General features: G+C 37.0%; 1 long non-coding RNA gene across 1 annotated transcript; it reads right to left on the bottom strand.

Annotated features, from left to right (window-relative positions):
- Nucleotides 1–17,536: 17,536 nt before the first annotated feature.
- Nucleotides 17,537–20,787, bottom strand: LOC133730109 (uncharacterized). The gene is made up of 3 exons (XR_009856598.1): nucleotides 20,638–20,787; nucleotides 20,279–20,353; nucleotides 17,537–17,557 (listed from the first exon to the last, which is right to left on the bottom strand). It is a non-coding gene; the product is annotated as an uncharacterized LOC133730109 (long non-coding RNA).
- Nucleotides 20,788–21,609: the final 822 nt, after the last annotated feature.

Below are 21,609 nucleotides of genomic sequence, written 5' to 3'. Positions count from 1 at the left end.
ATTCAGAAACACCTATAGAGCGTCAAACTTAACACCTCTTACGCTCGTGATCTTTAGAACTAGAACACTAACATATCATTCACTGGGCAGGAAGGTACATGTCTCAAAAGAATGCTACAAATTCGCTCCAAGTCATTATCGATAATTCATATCCTTAGTACCAAATCTAATCATGGTCATGCTTCACCTTAAAGAAGGAACATAGCCAAATTCTTCTTCTTTCTCAATACAGTACCATCATGGAAAAATACTAGCTCTAATGAATCTCTACTCAAGTAACTCTCACCTTGAACCTTCAACTCCTTAAGTTCAGTTTCATCCAATAAGGCGACATTAATATAGGTATCTAACCTGGTATCACCTCGATAACAAACTCCACTACCCTCCTTATAGGTAACCTAAGTATCTCCAAATTACCTCACTACACTCAAAATTTACATCAATCTCTTCCCAAACCAAAGAGTCAAGAATCCTGTTCAATGGCTAACACCCTAACCAAAGTGAGTTCTATCAATGGTTACATCATGCAAAAGCGAAACATTCAGCCTAGATAGTTAAGTAGTATCAACTGTTTCAACAATAACCCAAACAAGTTGTACTACCTCCTCCACAAAATTGAACTTCTCCTGAACGGAACCCATGCTTTTACTCATAATTCCTCCGTCTAAAAATCCATCGCCAAGTGAACATAGAATCACCACACAACCTTCTCAATCCATACTGAGAATTCAATCTCACACAAGGTCAGCATAGCTGCCTCAGAGTCACTTTAAACACCTATCACATGCCAATTACCAAACACTTCAACATCCAAAAGAACTGCACTTCCATAAAACAATTCTCATTGACTCAACAGAGTTAAATCCGGAGGTTCCTATTCCTCAAGGATTGTAATCGCGGCAACTGAACTTATTCCAATACGAACCTACAAGACAACTTTAAGGTTCTACATACAACCCCTTTGAATATCCATCACCTAAGAAGTATAGTATGCTTGGCTAATACGCCTATAACTCCTAACAGTATAAGTCAAATACAAGTCCATATTAACCAAGTCAATACTACAGGGAAGGTATTCACGTTCTTAAAACGACCTAGCGGCCTAAACAACTCTCACACTTACGCATACCCAATGACTTAGCCAATACCGAAGAGTACACGATGGGGATCCGCTGCAAACGGGCCATCACTCGGAAAGTATTGACACATCACCAAATATGCACCTTACGCTCTGATACCAAACTGTCACGCCCCGAATTTTGAATAACAAATTCAAATCCGAAACATGAATTAATACAACTCACATAAATACAACCTGAATTTTTTTCTCAAAACAACCACATCTCACATCGCTCGATATTACATAAACCAAATCTCAAATTTGTTTATTACAGCACACTCTCACCAAATTATATTGTAAGGCTCAAATGAGCATAACTCACCTCACAATTACAATTGCTGTAAAACTAAAACAAATTCTCTAACCCGCACGATCACCGTCCTGATTCTCCTGACCTGTAGGATTACCCGCTACACAATTTGAATAGTGTACCGGGATTGCAACAACACAAACCCGGTAAGCTTTTGACAGCCCGTATGAGTAAACAAGGAATTGCACGATTTTAAAGTAACAATTCAATTTCAGTATCTCTTAGCATAATAATTGAAGTGCACAACGTCACTTCAAGCATCAATCAACACACGTCTCATCATGACTACACAAAAACAAACAACTGTTTACTCAATATATACTCACAGGCTTATGATTTATTTATATAAATCATCCCATGCAGTATATTATACTTACAGGCTTATGATTAATTATATTAATCACCCCATTCAGTATATCATACTTACAGGCTTATGATTAAATATATTAATCACCCCATTCAGTACGTATATTATACTTACAGGCTTATGATTAAATATATTAATCATCCCATACCGTATATTATACTCACGTCTCAACATGACTACGCAAAAACAAACAACTGTTTACTCAATATATACTCACAGGCTTATGATTTATTTATATAAATCATCCCATGCAGTATATTATACTTACAGGCTTATGATTAATTATATTAATCACCCCATTCAGTATATCATACTTACAGGCTTATGATTAAATATATTAATCACCCCATTCAGTACGTATATCATACTTACAGGCTTATGATTAATTATATTAATCACCCCATTCAGTATGATGGCAGACAGACTAGAGCTCTAACTGAATCGTAGAGTGTCACCTTGGCCAATGTTCACCCTTACGAAAATATTTGCCTCAAATCACTCGACTCCTCATTTAACTCATCTCAACGACTCAACTATAGCACTTTACTCAATTACTCTTTATCACACTCAACTCAACCTATAAGATAAATTATATCTTCTAGAGAGTAATGCTCGAATTGTAAATCAATCGCATCAATTCCACACTTCACCAAATACCACACATCCAATATATATTCCACGTAAATATATATATATACGTAGTCACCCACACAAGAATGACCACTAATACCAACTATAGTTCACATGCATTTAAAAATCGATAAATTCATTTTTATACTTTAAATACATTTTACTTACCTATGGACCGTAGTCGATCAAGTCCATATAATTTAAAACAAATATTGATTTTCTTAAAACAGTTTTCACAAAATCACTATAGAATTCAATCACTGAATTTCGGTTCGTAAATGAACCATGTGCGATTTTACTCACCTCGATATTCCCGCTGCGTCTTCAATTCAACACAATACACACCGAAATCGCTCACCCAAGGGAGACCGTCAATCACCTAATCACACATGACCTTAACTTAGCCAATAACTCAAAAACATATTCAAACGACAATCCAACGGTCGGATCGAAATTAAATGATGATCCAACGGTCGGATCCTCACGGATCGCCCTTAGGATCACCCTCCAAAAATCATCACGAAAATCCAACGGTCAGATCTTCCTGAATCGTCCTTACTAACATCTTCACAAATTTATACGAAAATCCGACAGACGGATTCTCACGAATCGCCTCCCTAATCACTGTTTTGCATTTCTACGATGATCCAACGGTCGGATCTTCGCCCATGACTACACAAAGCCACTGGGACAGTCATAAGATCATCATATCAAAACTACAAGTCCATCTGACGGTCCTAACTTCACAGATCACAAATCTAACGATCGAAACTTAAAAATTCATAACTTAATCATACGATATCCAAAAATTGCGTATAATATATCGAAATGATCGTATTGAAATATAGAATCTAAAAATGCACAGAAACTATATTTTTGACCCCCGGAGGTGGCCGGAAAAGGGCCGCCGGAGTTAGTGACAGAGCCGCCGCCGACCACCGCCAATGGTGTCAGGGCCGGGCTGCTCTTCTTCCTCTCATCATGCTTAACAACTTTCATAACTACCATGTAAGCTGAAAATGACCGGAAGTGGTCGAAATTACCTAAAACAGTCGAGGTGGCCGGAAAATTTCCAGAATCCGGCAAGGCTCGATTTCGACGTCAAAAATTCAATTTCAGGCTTCGATCCCTTCTGGAGAGTTGTTAAGAAACTCAAGGCGAACGCACTAGTTCAAGAATCACAGAAAAATATGGTCTGGAGCTCGAGATATATCGATCGAAAGCTTCGGTGGTCGGAAAAATTCCAGAATCCGGCAGGAGCTCCGATCCACATAAAAACTTCAACAAATCGCTTCGATACCTTCTGGAGAATTGTTCTGAACTTCAAGCCGAGTTCATCAAGCCAAGAATCATAAAGAATAGTGGCCTGTAACTCGAAATATCCGAATCAATAGTTAAATTTTCAATCTTGAAAGGTTGAGCTCCGACGAACGTGAAAAAGATCAACTCGAGTCCGGCCCTTCTTGGGTTTTGATAAGAAGGTTGAGGCGAATCCAATGAGACAAGAATCAAGAGAAATGGTAGCCTGTAGCTCAAGATATTGAGATTGAACCAAAACGAGTTCAAACAGGAACCGACTCCTCCGCTGCCGCTGCTGGCCGTCTTACGGTGCAAGGCTGCCACTGGCAGCTGCGCAAGGTCAAGGTGAAGCTAAGGGAGGTGGTCCGACGTCGTGAGGTGGCCTGAGGTGGAAGAGATTGGCTAGTGAAACTTGCTCTGTTTTGGGTTTGGTTCGGCCGTGAGAGAGAAAATTCGTTTCTTAGATTAATTGATTCGTTCTTCCACTCATGCATAATCATGTTAAAGCACCAGCCTTCAAATTATGCAATTGTCCACTAACCTTAAATCACGGAACCGGTGTTTGCCACCAAATTGTTTGATTAAAAAAAACTAGGTTATTACATAATAGACCTCTATTGCTTCCCAATAGACGTCTATTGCCCCCTAATAGATCTTTTGATCACCGAAATGAGAACTAATCCCTGAAATTAGACAAATAAAACTTTGATTAAGGAAAAAAAAAAAAAGAATATTACATCAATTCAAAACGTCTATTGGGGGCAATAGACCTTTAACGGACCTCTATTGCCCTAATAGAACTTTTTTTTTTCATTTTTCTTTACTTCTTGGCCTTCTGCCCCGACTTTGCCCAAAAAAAAAAAAAAAAAAGAGAGAGAGAGAGAGAGAGAACGAAATAGAGAGTGATTTGGGCACCCAGAGAATTGATTTCCGCTTCCTAGACCTGGATGCACTCCCTCAAGTACCCGGCGGGGATCATCTGCTCAGTGATGTTGCAGAGGTCAGTCACCGCTTTGGAGTGGGATGAGATCGAGTTTCCGGAGGTTACTGGTGGACCTATAGCTTGAGGTGTTCGACGAATCGCTGCGGCAGAGGAGGACTTGGAGTGGAACCGCCGTCATCGTCGACAGAGAAATCGTCGACTTCGAATTCGGCGCTGTGGTCGTTGCTATGATCGGCGGTGAACTAGGACCAACCAGTCGTTGAGGTCAACTCCAATCTGGACCGAGTCGTCGAGGTCGATTTCTCTGGTGACGATGCCGTGGTGGGCGGCCCGAGTATGGAGGAAAGGGAGACGACCTGGGTCCAGTGCCGGAGCCGGAGCCAGAGCCGGAGGGGAGAAAGAGCCTGGATCGTGCGCCGGAGTCGGAGGTCAGTAGGGAGAGAGGGAGGGGCAGAGAGAGAGATCGGGATGAGAGAGAGATTGGTGTTGAGTGGCAGTGGTTGTAATTGTTTAATTGGGTTGAGGGCAAAATGGTCATTTTTTATTAAATTGTGTATGTGGGAATAAAAATCTGTTACTGGGGTAAGTGGGATAACTTTGGCTCATTTTGGGGCTTTTGGTTAAGCTCCCAAAAAAAAAATTCTCAGTTTGATTGAATTCAACAATATGTGAATAAAAAAACAAATAAAAATAATAATTTTCTGCCATAAGAAATTGACCCTATGTATATTTTCTTTTAAATTCATTAGGCACTTAATTTTGTTATAATCCCGAACTACAAAGTATGAGAAAGATGGTCTTTCTCTGATCCGTACACAAATATTATTATGAAAAAACTTTACTCATTAATGGTGAGTATTTGGAATGAATACAAGTTTACACATACAAAGACTGAAAGACACTGTAACTAGGCTAGCTTGATATCAAGAGTGGAAGTCGATACGACAGATTCAGTTCGTTCGCGTAAATTGCAGTTTTGAATGCCTTAACGATCATCAATTTGGCTGAAATTTTGTAGAGATGATCTATACATTAGGACCTAAAAACTGAACGGTTAAGATGTAAAAATATGATCGAAAAGTGGGTCAAATATGAAAATCCGTACCTGAGTATATATATATATATATATATATATACTGATATATTAAAACATATATAAAACAGTCATCACAGAGTTTTAAAAACAGTCATCACTGATATATATATATATAGGGCCCTCCCACTAAGGGATTTTTTTTTTGTTGTCATTTTAAAGGATCCACTGTGGGCCTCATTTTTCAATCGCATTTCGGCATCTTGGATTCAGTTTTTAGCTATATGAGTAGATTATTTTTGCAAATTTTCAGCCAAATTGATGATCGTTAAGGTATCGAATTAGACTAAATCAATGAACGAACCGAATCTATCTAACCTGAACTATCCGTGTTTATAATTGTAAATCACAGTTATATATGAATGCCTGAATGATTATCAATTTAGCTGAAAATTTGCATAGATGATCTACCCATATATACCTAAAAACTGAATAGTTGATATGTGATCAAAAAGTGTGGTCTAATGAGCTATTCCTTAAAATGACAAAAAAAAAAAGAAGGTCATTCTAGTGAGGGATCCCTTTTTTTTTTTTTGGTCGATGAAAGAGTATCTTGTCGAGGAGCAGATATCTTATCAAGGAGGAGATATATCATCGGAGAGGAGATCGATATATTGTCGAGGAAGAAAATATCTTGTCGAGAAGCATATATCTTGTCTAGGTGGGATTATCTCGCCTAGGAGAATCTTGGTAAAGAATATATAAACCTTTAGGGATTAGGGTTAGGGTTTACTGTTTAGGAAAATTTAATGCGGATTATTAATAAGTTTGTTCAATACAATTAACTGGAAAATTTTGGGTTTAGGGTTTGAGAAAATTTTGGGCTATAGAAGGTCGCTTGTTGATTGTTTAAAGCCTACAATTACAGCTGCTTAGGGGAAGGAACAGTCGCCAAAATTAGTTAAATGGATTTCGCGAAAAGGGGATTATGAAAGTCGAAACATTTTGGTTTCCAAAGTTTATAATTTAAGTGGACAGGAATATGAACAGAAGACGTTATTGCCCTAAGAACTGATGTTGAATTTATGAAGAGTGCCATTACATGTGTGAAGAAAAAGATTGATGAACTCAAAGAATTGTTAGAGGGATAAAAGAAGAATTGTTCAAAGTAGTGAGAGGAGATGGTAATCGGGATCGTTCAAACTCTGATGTGAAAACAAAAGTAAGAAGAAATAGAGGCTTCATGAAACAAAATCAGCTAGAGCTCCAATACCAATTTCTGATCAAACCTAGCTCTTGATACCGTGATAGGAATCAACAGATTTTAGAGAAAGAAAGTAAGAAATCAAAGAATTGGGAGAAGAAGAAACATAGCTGTATTACCCAGAACCTGTAGATGACGATTGGTGATTTCTCCTCAGTAACCCAAGAAACAGTGAGAGATTTCTTGGGTTAGTGGACAAGCCAGAGCCTGAGCTTGGCAGCGAGAGTAGAGTCGGTAGAGTGGTCGGCGAAGCCGAGGCATATGATGACCTGGGAGCCGATCCAAAAGATGCATGACCCAAGTGACTTTTATTTTATTTTATTATTATTATTTTTTTATAGTCAAGGCTTATTTTTCTTCTGTTTTTTTCAAGGATTTTTAGAAATTATATGCACAATTGAAATGTGTACTAAAAATTGTGGGTGAGTCCTTAATGATGTAATGAGATTCTCTGTTTTTTGTAACTATTGCGGTCATGAATTAATTATTTATGGGGAAATTACTGGTCACACCCTGTACTTTGGGTGCGTCGACAGTTCAGTCCCTAACATTCTAATTTTAACAAATAACTCCTCAGACATTCAAATCTCACACAATTTGGTCTAAAATAACTATTTTACCCCACTTTTTTTTTTTTAAAAAAAATCTCTCTCTCTCTCACAAAGGGCGTTGAAGAGGTGGATAGATTAGGATTTGCTTCGGCTCGAATTTCTGGCCTGATTTTGATATTGATTTTTTTTTTTTAGTTTTGTCGAGGAGGTGAAATTAGTTAATTTTTGTTTTGGCTGTGTTGTAGAGTAGATTTTGCATTTTTACGTCATTCTCTGGTTAATGATGCCACTTTGTGTACTGTTTTGCGATTGTGATGATTGACTGGAGTTGATTCTTCAGGGATAGGATCAGTATCCGAGAGAGAGAGAGAGAGAAATAAATTCGGTGATCGGCCAGAGTCGAATTCGATTCGGACCTCGTCTCCCTTTTTTTTTTAATAAGGGGGCAGAAGGCTTTAGGTTGGAGTCGAAGTGTTTGGGTTTGGTCTTTGCAGGGTCAGTGCATACGAGGAGAGGATGAGGAGATTGGAGAGAGAGAGAGAGAGAGAGGAGAGGAGAGAAAAAAAGAAGAAGGAAGTGTGGGGTAAAATAGTCATTTTGGACTCAATTGTGTGAGATTTGAATGTCTGAGGAGTTATTTGTTAAAATTAGGATGTTAGGGACTGAACTGTCGACGCACCTAAAGTATAGGGTGTGACCAGTAATTTCCCCATTATTTATTTAACGACATTCTATCTTGATTTTACGATAATTGAGATCAAAAGTAGCAACCAAGGTTCTATTTGTGGTAATGTTTCAATATTTCAAGTCTAAACCCTAAGACCGCGAATTGTGGTAAAAAGTAATAATCAAATTGTTATTAGTGTACGTTAACACTTCACTATTACAAGTTTGAAAACCATTTTACCAATGAAACAACAAGTTGTGGTAAAAGATAGTAATTTAGTTGTTATAAGTGTTAAAACTTCACTATTATAAGTTTTTAGAACCGCTTTACCAATAAAACAATGAATGTGTTGTTATACTGGTGTAACCTCATATATATAGATATTTTATAAGAAACCACCACATTTGACGTATTTAGTGATAATTATAGTTGTAATCAAAGTAATTGCTATACTTACGATATTTATTATAAGTTTTTGAATAATTTACATATAAACAATTAATGAGTACTTAGTATGGCAATTTTTTTTTAAAAGTACACATGTCAAATTAAGTGGATATAACCTATTGACATGTACAACAAGTTTCATCAATTAATTTAATTTAATATATATTTATTAAAAAGTTGATGTATGACAAACATCAACACATCTTAGACTTTCCCCCAAAAGTAAATATCAGTATGTATGTTATACTAACAATTACAAATGTGATAACAAATTTGTTGTCATTGTGGTAACGTGAGTCCTATTTTGTGTAATCTTAGTTTTATTAATGGTAGTTACAACACCTACGACCTTGTTACGAATTTTTGAACAAATTTGTATTCAATGTTGTAATTTTGATTTAACTACATGTAAATGGTGTAAATGAATGTGATAATCTAGTTCTCAATATTGTAATTTTGATTAATATAAATTGTATTTTTTGTTCAAATAGATATAAAATTAATTAGTGTATGATAAACATCACATTATCATAACTTGTCTTGTAAACAGTAATATTTTAATGGCGGAAGGTTAAGACTTTAATTTAACGGCACTTTCCGAGTTGAGCTTTGTATACATCATCACGCACTCATCCTTTATGATTTGTCGATATCTTTTTGTATATTTATTTTATATTGTAGTGTACAAAGTCTTAAGAAATTATAAATTGTTCCACATAAAGACTTCCCCTTTGTTTTAACATTACTTGGTTTAAATCGAAATCTTTTGGTTCTTTTCCAACATTTACGGTTGAATAGTAAGAGTACTCCTGTGGATTTGGTATGTAAAGGTGCCAATTAAAGGTCAAGAATCAAGACCAGACCACAAATTGTACACTCGATTCTACCAAAAAAAGAATGAAGATTTGAGGCAGATCATGATAGGTGGATTTGGCATGTAAAGGTGCCAATTAAAGGTCAAGAATCAAGACCATACCACAAATTGTACACTCGATTCGACCAAAAAAAGAATGAAGATTTGAGGCAGATCATGATAGGTAGCTCTGTTTTGGCAGGCTTATTAATGGCCGCATTGTTTTCTAGATCTTGAGGCAGCTGACGAGGTTTCGCCGTCTTGGCATTGCCGGAGTAACAGAGTATTGTTAAACAGCGACAAGCGTGGCCTTGTGGTCCACAATTGTACGGATATTGTCCCAACTTAACCACCCGTTAGGTGTTGGGTTTTAATCACAAAAGGCCTCGGTACAATTGGGTAAGAGCCACCCACTTATAAGTTATATTATATTTTGTCACTTTTCCAAAGTGGGATCGTTCATCTCCAACACGCCCCCTCACGTGCAACCTACACTACAAGAGAAAATAGCAAAAGCGAGGAATTTCATTGTGACAACCCAAAATTCGTCGCAAAAACTTAGCAAATACGAGGAAATTTCAGTTGTCGCACATGATTCCATTGACAACAACCAATTTGTTGCATAAAGTAAGTATTTGCGACAAATTGACAGTTGTTGCCCATTTGACATTATGCGACACTCAATTCCTCACAAAATGTTAATTAAGCGACAATTTCTACCAATTGTCGGTCAATTAGGCGACAATTTCTACCAACTGTCGGTTAATATACGAAGCGTCGTGTATTTAAAATAGTAACAAATATAAAGTCTTGCATATAGTTTTTGGTAACACATTTGTGATACGCGAGAAATCAATTGCGTCGCATATTGGAAAAGCGACAACCGTGTAATTTCGTCGCTTTTGACAATCAGTAAAACACATAAGACGACAACTGGTTGCGACAACCCAAAGTCGTCGCATTTTCAATTCAGCGAGAAATTTTGACTTTTTAAAACAACTTTGGGTTGTCGCCGATGACATTTTCTCTTATGCACGTGGAATTAATTGACAAACCCAATTCTACATTGGAAATTGGGTCACAAGTCCCACATTAGAGACTTGACCAATCACATAACAATCCAAGGCCCACATCGGACACTGCACGTGGAATATTAATTGACAAACACCATTTCCACATTGGAAATCAGGTCACAAGTCCCACATTAGAGACTTGACCAATCACATAACAATCCAAGGCTCACATCGGACACTTGACAATAATCCAATTGGAAACTTCCGATGGCCAATTTAATGAACTCAATAGGTCCATGATTGGAGAAGTGATTGGTGAATCAATTAATGAATGAACCCATATCCGGGTCCATAATGGCGACGTATTGAAGAGCGACCCGTTCTGATACGATGTTAAACAACGACAAGCGTGGCCCGTGGCCCACCATTATACCAATATTGTCCCAACTTGACCACCCGTTACGTGTTGGTTTTAATCACAAAAGGCCTCGGTACAATTGGGTAAGAGCCACTCACTTATAAGTTATATTATATTTTGTCACTTTTCTAATGTGAGATTTTTCCTCTCCAACAAGTATTTCATGGCCTCTAACTAATGTCAAGATTTGATTTGGTCAATGACTGAATTCTAGCAGGTAGACTAGCAGCTTGGCCTAAATTTGAAAAAGAAAAAAAAAATTAAAATATGAGTCTCATATCATTGATTTTGTTTCTCTCTCTCTGTTTTTTTTTTCTTTCTAAAAGAAACTTAAATATATCAATTAATTAAATGAATGATTACATTTTTTTTTTAAGAAGAGGATCAAAGGGTTAAAAGAATGATTACAGTTGCTAAGAAGGAGATCTTGATCATAGCTGGAGCTATATATGATTAGCTAGCTATGGCTGCTAATAGGAAAACCTAAGATGAACACCACCAAAACATGTACTAGACTAAGTGGTTGAAGGATGCACACATATAATTGTTTAGGTAATGTAGGATCATCTGCCTCAAATCTTCTTCTTTTCCCGCCACATGAGAAAATGAGGACTTTGCAATTGTGTTCATAAGGATTTAGGCATGTCCTCCCATTGCTATTTGGTTTTGATTATGAAGTCCAGATTACTTCATCATGATTTCAAAGCGGGTTAACCCACGTGTGTATGTCTTGCGGTCACATGAGCTCTACGTTATCATAGATAAGTTGTCCATGCATGCTGAGAATTTGAATCTCACATGAGAAAATAAGAACCTTGCAGTTGTGTTTCAAGAGATTTGAGAAATAGAACTGACTAATCCTAAGGTCGAGAAAGTCAACGCCATTATTCTTGAACAACTGAAAAACGAGGAAAACTTCTGTTAAATTCTAGTGGCCAGGAGAATAAAATACCCCAAAAACCTACTTAGAAATTAAAAGTATGAATTCTTCACAACCAAAACGAGACCACACAGGCCCCACATTACCTAATATAAATTGTCCACAAGTGTTAAGAAAGTGAATCTCACATGAGAAAATGAGGACTTTGCAATTGTGTTTATAAGGATTTAGGCCTAGCTAGATCTCTAGTTATTCCAAGTTAGTTTTGGTTGTGAAACTCATATTGGTATGCACATGGAATTAATTGACAAACTCAATTCCACATTGGAAATCGGGTCACAAGTCCCACATTAGAAACTGGACCAATCACATAACAATCCAAGGCCCACATTGGACACTTGGCAATAATCTAATCGGAAACTTCCAATGGCCAATTTAATGAACCCAAACTAGGTCCATGATTGGAGAGGAGATTGGTGAATCAATTAATGAATGAACTCATATCCGGGTCCATGATGGCGACGTATTGAAGAGCGATCCGCTCTGATACCATGTTAAATAGCGACAAGTGTGGCACGTGACCCACCATTGTACCGATACTGTCCCAACTTAACCACCCGTTAGGTGTTGAGTTTTAATCACAAAAGGCCTCGGTACAATTGGGTAAGAACCACTCACTTATAAGTTATATTATATTTTGTCACTTTTCCAATGTGAAATTTTTCTTCTCCAACAACATAAATGATTTATCGCACAGGTAATGCTGCTACTTGCTATGCATATAAAATTGCAATTGATTTCATAGTAAAGACTAGACCGATGTATGATCAGAGTAACACTTGCCAAATGGATCAATCGTTGATACGTTCAAACTACATAATTTGTAGGTCGATGAATCTACATATCAAAAGATATTCTGAAGCCAATTTTCTTGTGTAATCCATTTTTCTTTTATAGAAAATAAGTACAATTTTTTCTGGTACAAATAATGGCTAAATTTTTCATGACCACTTAGTCTAATGACATAAACATCTTCTTGATTCTAGCTCATAAAGAACCAGTTGTTGTGTAGAAATAAAATAACAATACATCTCCCATCTTAGAGTAGGTAATGATAACAATTCAGTAATCAACCTTGAGGCGCTGGAATAGCAGGTGGCTTTTGTACTTCACTGTTTAACAGTTTCCTTATATTTGTGTTCCTTGCTTTATTTATCTTCCTGTATTCCATATCATTTCCAGTGCTCTTCACTTCTGCAAGGAAAAAAAAAATAAATATCAATTATGTTAATGACCCTGCTTATTTAGACCATGATCTCCAATCAGCTGATCATCGATCATCAATTCGCTGTCTCCAGCAACATAAATTACCCAGAGAGAGAGAGAGAGAGAGAGAGAGGGAACCTCTGGCAAAAGCTATCTCTGCTGATGACAAAACTAGCAAAAGTATGAAGGGAATCATGTAAACAGCGCAGCCTTTGCGGTGAACCATTTTATGATAGAGGGAAGGATTGACTGTGCAACTAACTTCGTACTTTTGCCCCTTTATATAGCTACTTTGGTATAACGACGTGTTAGTTTTAATCAATTTGTTATTTGACAAAAAGCTGAGTATTGGACGCAAGCCAAGGTCAATAACTTTGAATCTCTTGCGCATGATACTTGCATATAACAAAATAATCCGTACAAAATTTCTCATGTGATTCGCGAGTCATGATTTTGTTTAGTTGTTCTATTCTCCTCTTGTCCTTTTTTTATTTCTATTTTTTATTTCTATTTTCTTTTTTTGTTAGGGTGGTTATAGTTGGACCTTCAAATTTGATATTTGGAGCTCAAACTTTTTTCAATTATTAATAGACTTTGTCAAGTTATATGAAAAGACAAATAAGGATAAAGAGAGAAAAATGAATAAATAAATAAATAAATAAAAACTCTTCTTACCTCCTCGAACCAAATATAACATTCAATTAAATTGTAATTTTTTTTCCCAAAATTTCCTTATATTGCCTATATAGTTTTATAATCTACCTAAAACAATTAAGTAAAAATAATAATTTCCATACATGACTCATCATTTAATACAAAAGTAAATTCAAAACAATCTGATTTGAAATTTTCTTAAACTAAATTAATTGAATATTATGATATAATTATTACTCGATCTTCCAACCCAAAACCCTTGAAATCCTTCTTTTAGCAAATTCAAAGGGATTCTAACAATATATCAAGATCGAGAACCAACCCTCTGATTAATTTTGACGGAGGAGAGTCTTATGAGTAGATGAGCAATATCATGTGATTTTGATTCATTCTTCTTCTCGTAGTTGAAGATAGAAATAAAAAGTAGAGTAACAAATTGTTTTATCTCATGTTCCAGGGCGTTTTGGTAAAAATAAAGAGATCTACTTAGCTTTTCAAGTATTCTAAAAAGTAAATTAGAGGTGTACTAAGTATGGTGGTCCAAATAGCAAATTTGGAGGTCCAACTAGCAAATTTGGAGGTGTACTAAGTATGGAGGTCCAAATAGTAAATTTGGAGGTGTACTAAGTATGAGAGGAATTATTCTGTGGTCTCGGACTACCACGTGGCGCTGCCATGTGGTTGTCAAATCCAGTAATATCACTCAAATTTGTTGGAGACCATACAGGGGAGTGAAAAAAAATAAAATAAAATAAGAGACCAATCAGAAATGACTACAAGTCATATGAGTCAATAACATCAACCCGGACCACCACTATGGTACAAATCCTGAACCACGTTATAATTTTCCTTGCTAATCGTTATGGAGTCTAAGTCGTAACTAATTTTCTTGTTGAAAGGGTCCAAGTCATCCATGAATTGGTGCATACATTAATCACTTAATGAATTAACAATTAGTATTGAGATTATATATTTCACTTCTTTGAAATACAACATATAAATAAAGATAGGGTTTAGGACATAAATATGAGATTATACTTGGTCAGTATGTGGAATATTAATCGAGGGCGGCGCATACATATTTGCAACAACAATGATCACATTATGGATCTAGTGGACAAAAATGTCCCAAGATCAACCTGACCAGTTCTCTGCAACGAAGTAGTCTTTTTTTTTTTTTTTTCGAAAAGACGAAGTCATAACCTACTAGTAGTCTTAATTCTCAATTGATAATCTTGCATATACAAAGTCATAACCTAAATGATCTTTTATTAGTCATAGCTCTACGCGCTCAAATCAAGAACCAGAGATTCAGCCTCCTACTTTTTCATGCTGTCCTCTGTTCTTGGTTCGAGCGGCCCCTAGCCATGGCCATATCACCGTTATAAGGTTTCGGGTGGATCTACTGGTGCATGTTTTCTCTTCAATTGTGAGATTGATTTTGGTTGGTGAACCTCTTTCGGCGGTAAGTTAACGGCCTCAATCTCAGATACAGTTCAGTTATCCCGTTTTGCTTTCCTTTTCGGGTCAACTGAAGTTTAATCGAATCTGCACCTACTCGCCTACTCAAAGTGCTAACACGGCTTGCTGGCGGGTGCTTGCGAGATAGAACCATGGCTCGCCTTCATTGGCAAGCCTAACATGAACACCTCAGATCTCAGGGGTCACTGATTAATTTGTATGATATATCACATTATCACTTCATTTTGGTTTCCTTTTCTTGTTTATTTCTTCCCAATAAATGATTTTCAGTGCGGTAGGAGTTATATATTTTTGAACCAAATCAATTCTCATTCAACTCAAGCCAAAATGACACGGATACATACCTTCCCTTGCCAACTCTATGGGCAAGTCTAGGACATGGCATGCTAGCACCACTCATTAGACAACTAGTGCTCACTTATTTAAAAGCGAGCCTATACACTATGAAAAAACATAGTAAATAGGCTAAGTCTAAAAAATAAAACTTAAAATTGGGCAAAAACATAGGTGCACAAGAGTGCTTAGAAGCCCAAGACCCTGACTGCAAACCCTAGGCCCAACAACGAAAGCTCAGATTCATCCGATCTTCACAACTTGCACACCGCTCATACGCCGACAGCTGCCCACCCCCGTCGTAGACCACCACCTCGAGCTGTCATCCTGCCTCAAGAAAGACCACCGTCATGCTCCGCCATCAAGGCTTCCCTTGCGCCATAGGTAGATCTAGGGACGAATCCCCATACATCCAAGCCGCACGAAGCCTTATCAACGGTGCCCGCACAGCCGCTGCCGCCATCTGGGACCGAACCCATTTCACCGTCGCCCTCGTCCTTCCTGAATCAGTGAGCATGAAGCTAGTCCGCCGCCGCTTCGATCCGAACAAATCCAAAAAACCCTCACTGCCAAACCGAAGGCAAAGCAAAATCAGAGGTCAGTGGACCATATTCCATCCATCACCCGTCCGGCAGCATCACCATGTCGACGACGCCACCGGACAAGAAGGAAATCACTGAAAGTCGGCCTTGGACTGGCTGCCTCTCTTCGTTCGTTCTCCACTCCAATCCGGTAGGAGTTATATATAGTTGGCTTGCGTGGTGCTTTTATCTAGTTGGCCGGGTAATCTCTTTGACAGTTGCCATTTTCCCACCAAAAAGAACTTTATAACTATACTTCTATACGTTTACATCATTTGAAAACACGCATATAGTTTACAAGCCATTTTGATATTCATCGTCCATCATTTTATTCATCAAACTTGAAATTAATCATAAACCCTGAGAAAAAAAGAAAAAAGGAAAGAAAAAAAATGATGCATTAAAATTTTTGCTAGATTTCTGCATCATGTCAAGGGCTCAAGGCGGGGTTGTACCTGACGAAATAACCAAAGAAAAGATGTCGGCATTAAAATCATAGTAAGAAATGATAAACTTACGCACACTGAAAAAAAAAAAAAAAAAAAATTACCTTGACCATCTCCCGGTGTAGGAGGCTTTCGTACGTCGATTAATTTCCTTATGGCCCAATGAAACCTGCTGTTTTCTTCTGCAAGCGGATCAAGAAGAAGAAAGATAATGATCTCCTTTTTTTTTAAAATTGGAATCCCCGATATCAACGACGTTATTTCAACATAATCAAACGTACACTTAAAAAGAAAGTTCAACTTCTAAGAAACAACTTCAGTTACAACTTACAATTGTAATTACTGATATATGTTAGTAAGTGGAGAGAAACTTACTGCCTTTTGTTGTTGGGGAAAAATCAGCACACGCTACTAGTGTGTTGGATGCGAGCAATAGCAGTACAATGAAGGGTAACATGTAAACAGCAGAGGCCTTGTGAACCATTTTATGAACTTGTATATGAAGCAAGCTATAGGTTTGTACCTATTTAGTTGTGATCGTTGCTAGCTTATATATATAATGCGAATGATCTACACAACCATATATTTCATTAGTCACAGCAGTGTGGTATATTTAAACTGAGAATTAAATGTATTCCAAAGTCAATGTCATAATTTGGCTCTTTGCTTTATGTGAGACTAATTCAATTCCACTCAATAATAAACTGATCACATTCCATGCGAAATTTCTTATGTTATTCCCCGAAATTTGACTTTCCAATCATAGTATTAAGATTGGGTGTAAACATATAAGGTGGATTATAGACCCGCGGGCGATGCGGCCGGTAGCTAGGTCAGCATTCTACCATGGTGATGCGCAGGGAGGTGTATTTCCACATGTTTTGATAACCATCCTCGTATTCTTGCCTCTTGGATAGTCTCTTCAAGGTATTTTACCCAAAACTTACTTTTCCCTCGTAACCTTCCGAAACAAGAAAGAGGTGAAGATATGAATTTCTTACTGCCAGAAAATTATAGTTAAAAGACCTTTACTCTATCCGAATATGACAGGAAATTATGTAATAAATTGACTTGGAATATATGTAAATAGAAAATCAATTTATTTATTCATGAGTATTGCTTATTACAAGTGACGCCAGTTATAGGAATAACCATGATTATCCTGTTTATTATTAATAAAATTGAGTTATAGGAATAACCACGAGATCTCACCTTCAGCCACGATTATCCTGATCGGGGTGGAGCAGCGCTACTTCTGGTGGAGGCTGGTGGAGTCACGTTGGTGGGAGCGGGGTGTGCCTGCTCCGACGACAGACGGTGGAGCAGCGGTCAGAGCCGCGTTCAAGGTGGGTGCCCAGAGAGGCTTTGGGTGCCCAAAGTAGATCCTGGTGGGCCTGGGCTTTTATTCTGCTGGGTTGCCCAACTAGGGCTTTGGGCTGGGTCTGCCTTATTGGGGCTTGGCAGGTGGTGAATGAGCCCGAAGCTGTTAGGGTTCGCATTTGGGATCCGGGAGATTTCTGGTCGGCCCTAAATTTATCTGCATGCTGGAATTACTTCTTCGGTTACTTAGGTAGAAGATTGCTCTCTATTAAGCGCATTATTTTGCGTGGAGTAGGCAAGGTCGGTCACACTACCGGCGGTTCTCTTGATAGAAGGTTACCCTTTATTCGACGTATATCTTTGCGTGGAAGTATGGTTGACCATACTATTGATCCCGTTTTATATAGCCCGGACTCTGTCCGGTGCTTCATCAAATGCTTAATTGCATCCCTTCGTACCCTTGTTAGGTTTTATTTCCGATGCTCTGTTGCATCTAGTATTTCTTTTGTTATTTTATATTTTGATGTAGTTTCTACATCTATCAGTTGTAATTTTTATTCTGTTTATTATTAATAAAATTGAGTTGACAGTTTCTAAAAAAAAAAAAAAAAAAAAAAAAAAAGTTATAGGAATAACCGAGAGAAATAATCATTTGTATTATTCGTTGAATTATAAATTTAACACACTAGACACCTTTTCAGGTCTAATATCCTCTTGTTCTTCTATTGGTTGTGAAGCTCAGATTATGACGTTATGAGAGCGAGTTTAACCCATATGTGAATGTTTTGTAGCCACACGAGCTCCACATCACCCTATATGAGAATTTGAATTTCACATGAGAAAATGAAGAACTTGTAATTGTGTTTATAGAAATTTGGGCTTCACAACCGAAACGAGGCCAGACACGTTTTATGTGATCCAATATTAGTTGTCCAAAAGTGTTGGGAATGTGAATTCTACATGAGATAATGAGGACTTTGCAATCCTCTTTATAAGAATTTGGTCCTCTTTAACCATTGTCAATTAATTTTGATTGTGAAGCTTATATTATTTTATCACACACATGTTTTGCTGCTTTTGCACATGTTCAATGGAATGGTTCTTAATTTAATGTACATATTCTACTGTTGTGAAAGTAGAAACTTCTCACATATATGATTTTATCGCAAGGGTACGGTTATATTGCTACTTGATATGCATACAAATTGGCAATCAATTTCAAAGTATGTAAAGACTAATAGAGGGCCACGTCTGTTGCTGTCTAACATATCTGACTTAATTTTAATTAGTTTCTTTCTTGTATGTGACTAGATCTATCAATTATGATGATCATAAATTAAAGAGTAATTCTTACATAACTTTTTAGAGCTTTGATGTTTTCTAAAATAAGGTTCTGGCCACTTATCAAGTAGGGACATTTCAGTAATCATACTAGTTTTTATTCTAATTCAGGGTAAATTGTAAACAATATCGCTTATGATTAATATACAACATAACAAAATGATTCCTTCCAATACCAATTTGTTTTCTCTCTCATTAAGGTTGTAACTTATTCATGAATTTCTCCATTCCAATTAAGTAACGTGCCAGTAATATAAAAACTATTATGAAATTCGCCATCCATCATTTATTCATAATATAAAAACTTATGAATTTCTCCATTCCACTATTTTGACCCCGCCCCCAAAAAAAAAAAAAAACTTAATGTTTTTATGCAAACATTATTTCATTATATTTATGCCAGATCCTGAAAGAAAGAAAAAAAATTGTGCTAGATCTCTGCATCATGTCAAGGTATGTTGCCACCTGACGAAATAATCAACGGAAAATGTCAGCATTAAAATCACAGTAAGAAATGATAAACTTACGTATTTAGTATAACTTGCATGATAATATAGGTATTGATCCGTTATCCGCCCTGGCGCCCTATTTACAGTTTACGTATAGCTCACGCGTACATGCTAAATATCTTCATGCTTCCTTAATTGAGTTACTATCAAATCTATCTTCTGAATGATCCATTTTTAGGTTTGCAATTAAGAATAATGCGAAAAAAATGGCAAAATATATAGAAACTGTTTAGCTATTAGAACATATTTATGATCACTTTTGTTTGTACGTATATAAAAATTTTATAAGTTGGGGAAAGAAAACAAAAACCACTTATATCTTAATCGAAAAAACAAAAACCACTTAAATGACCATTTTCTTTATCACTTCCGTGGAAAAATTTACAGTGCATTAATGCTATATCAACTTAATTATTTAAAAAAAATGCTATATCAACTTGATTAATGCATGGTAGACCAGGTTTAGACTTGTCTACCACCAATGGAGTTGGCCTATCGTTTTGTAATATTGATCTACGGCTTGTGTCGAAAATAATAATAATAATAATGACCTTGAGGACCTCCCGGTGTAGGAGGCTTTCGTACGCCGATTTTCCTTATGCCCCAATGAAACCTACTGTTTTCTTCTGCAAGCGGATAAGAACAAGAAGTATAATGCTCTCCTTTCTTCACAATTGAAATCTCATTCTCACTACATTATTTCACAACATATATAATCAAACGTACGGCTTATCTCTTATTATTTTTCCCAGAAAGGGCGCTGTTTAAATGAGCTAATGGATGTAATTTGAGAAAAATAAAGAGTAACTTGAGAGGAAAGGAGAAGGGAGATAGAGGGGCTAGGGAGCTAGTTCAACTTTAAGAAAGAACTTCAATTACAATATATGTTAGTAAGTGGAGAGAACCTTACTGATTTTTGTTGCTGGGGAAAAATCAGAACACACTACTAGTGTATTGGATGCGAGCAACAGCAATAGGATGAACGGAATCATGTAAACAGCAGAGTTTTTGTGAACCATTTTACCAACTTGTATATGCAGCAAGCGATAAGTTTGGTCCAAATTTAGTTGTTGCATGTGATCTCTGGTCGCTGCTAGCTTGTATATATAATGCGGATCGATGATCGACAACCATATAATGTGACTCACAATGGTATTTTTTGACTTGGAAATATTGCACTCCAAAGCCAAGGTCATGATTTGACTCTTTGCTTTGCGCGCCGATATATTAGAATTCAATTCCACTCGGTAATAAATGATCACATTCCATGCGAAATTTCTCATGTTATTCCCCGGAATTTGACTTACCAATAAAAGTGTTGAGATTTGGTGTAAACATAGAAGGTGGATTATAGACCCGCCGGCTATGTGCGCAGGTAGGTGCATTTCCACATGTTTCAATACTTATCCTCGTATTCTTGCCTCTTCTATAATCCCCTCAAGGCATTTTTACGAAGCAGAAAAATGTAAAGACGTGAATTTTCTTACTGACAGAAATTATAGTTAAACCTTTTCTCTATCCGAATATGACAGGAAATTATGAACAAGGACTCTAATTGACTTGGGATATAAGTAATGGAAACTTCATTTATTAACTCATGAGCATTGCTTATTACAAATGAAATAGCCAGTTATAGGAATAACGAAGAAAAATAATCATTTGTATTATTCGTTGAACTTATGAATATAACTAACAGACTAGTCTATTGGGAGCTGGGAGGTGGAGGAGGTTGGTATGTAGGAGGACCTCCAGGTGCTTGACAAGTCTTACTGCAGATACAATGACGAAGGAGAAAGCCTTTGCATGAACCACGCTCAAAACCTTCCTGTTGGCAAGTGACGTAGCAATCGTGATACTTTGATACTCGCATTCATCCGCCCCA

Source organism: Rosa rugosa, chromosome 2 (assembly GCF_958449725.1).
Source record: "Rosa rugosa chromosome 2, drRosRugo1.1, whole genome shotgun sequence".
Taxonomy (NCBI): Eukaryota; Viridiplantae; Streptophyta; class Magnoliopsida; order Rosales; family Rosaceae; genus Rosa; species Rosa rugosa.
The sequence above is the reverse complement of the archived record's forward strand: the minus strand, read 5'-3'. Positions and strand labels throughout refer to the sequence as shown.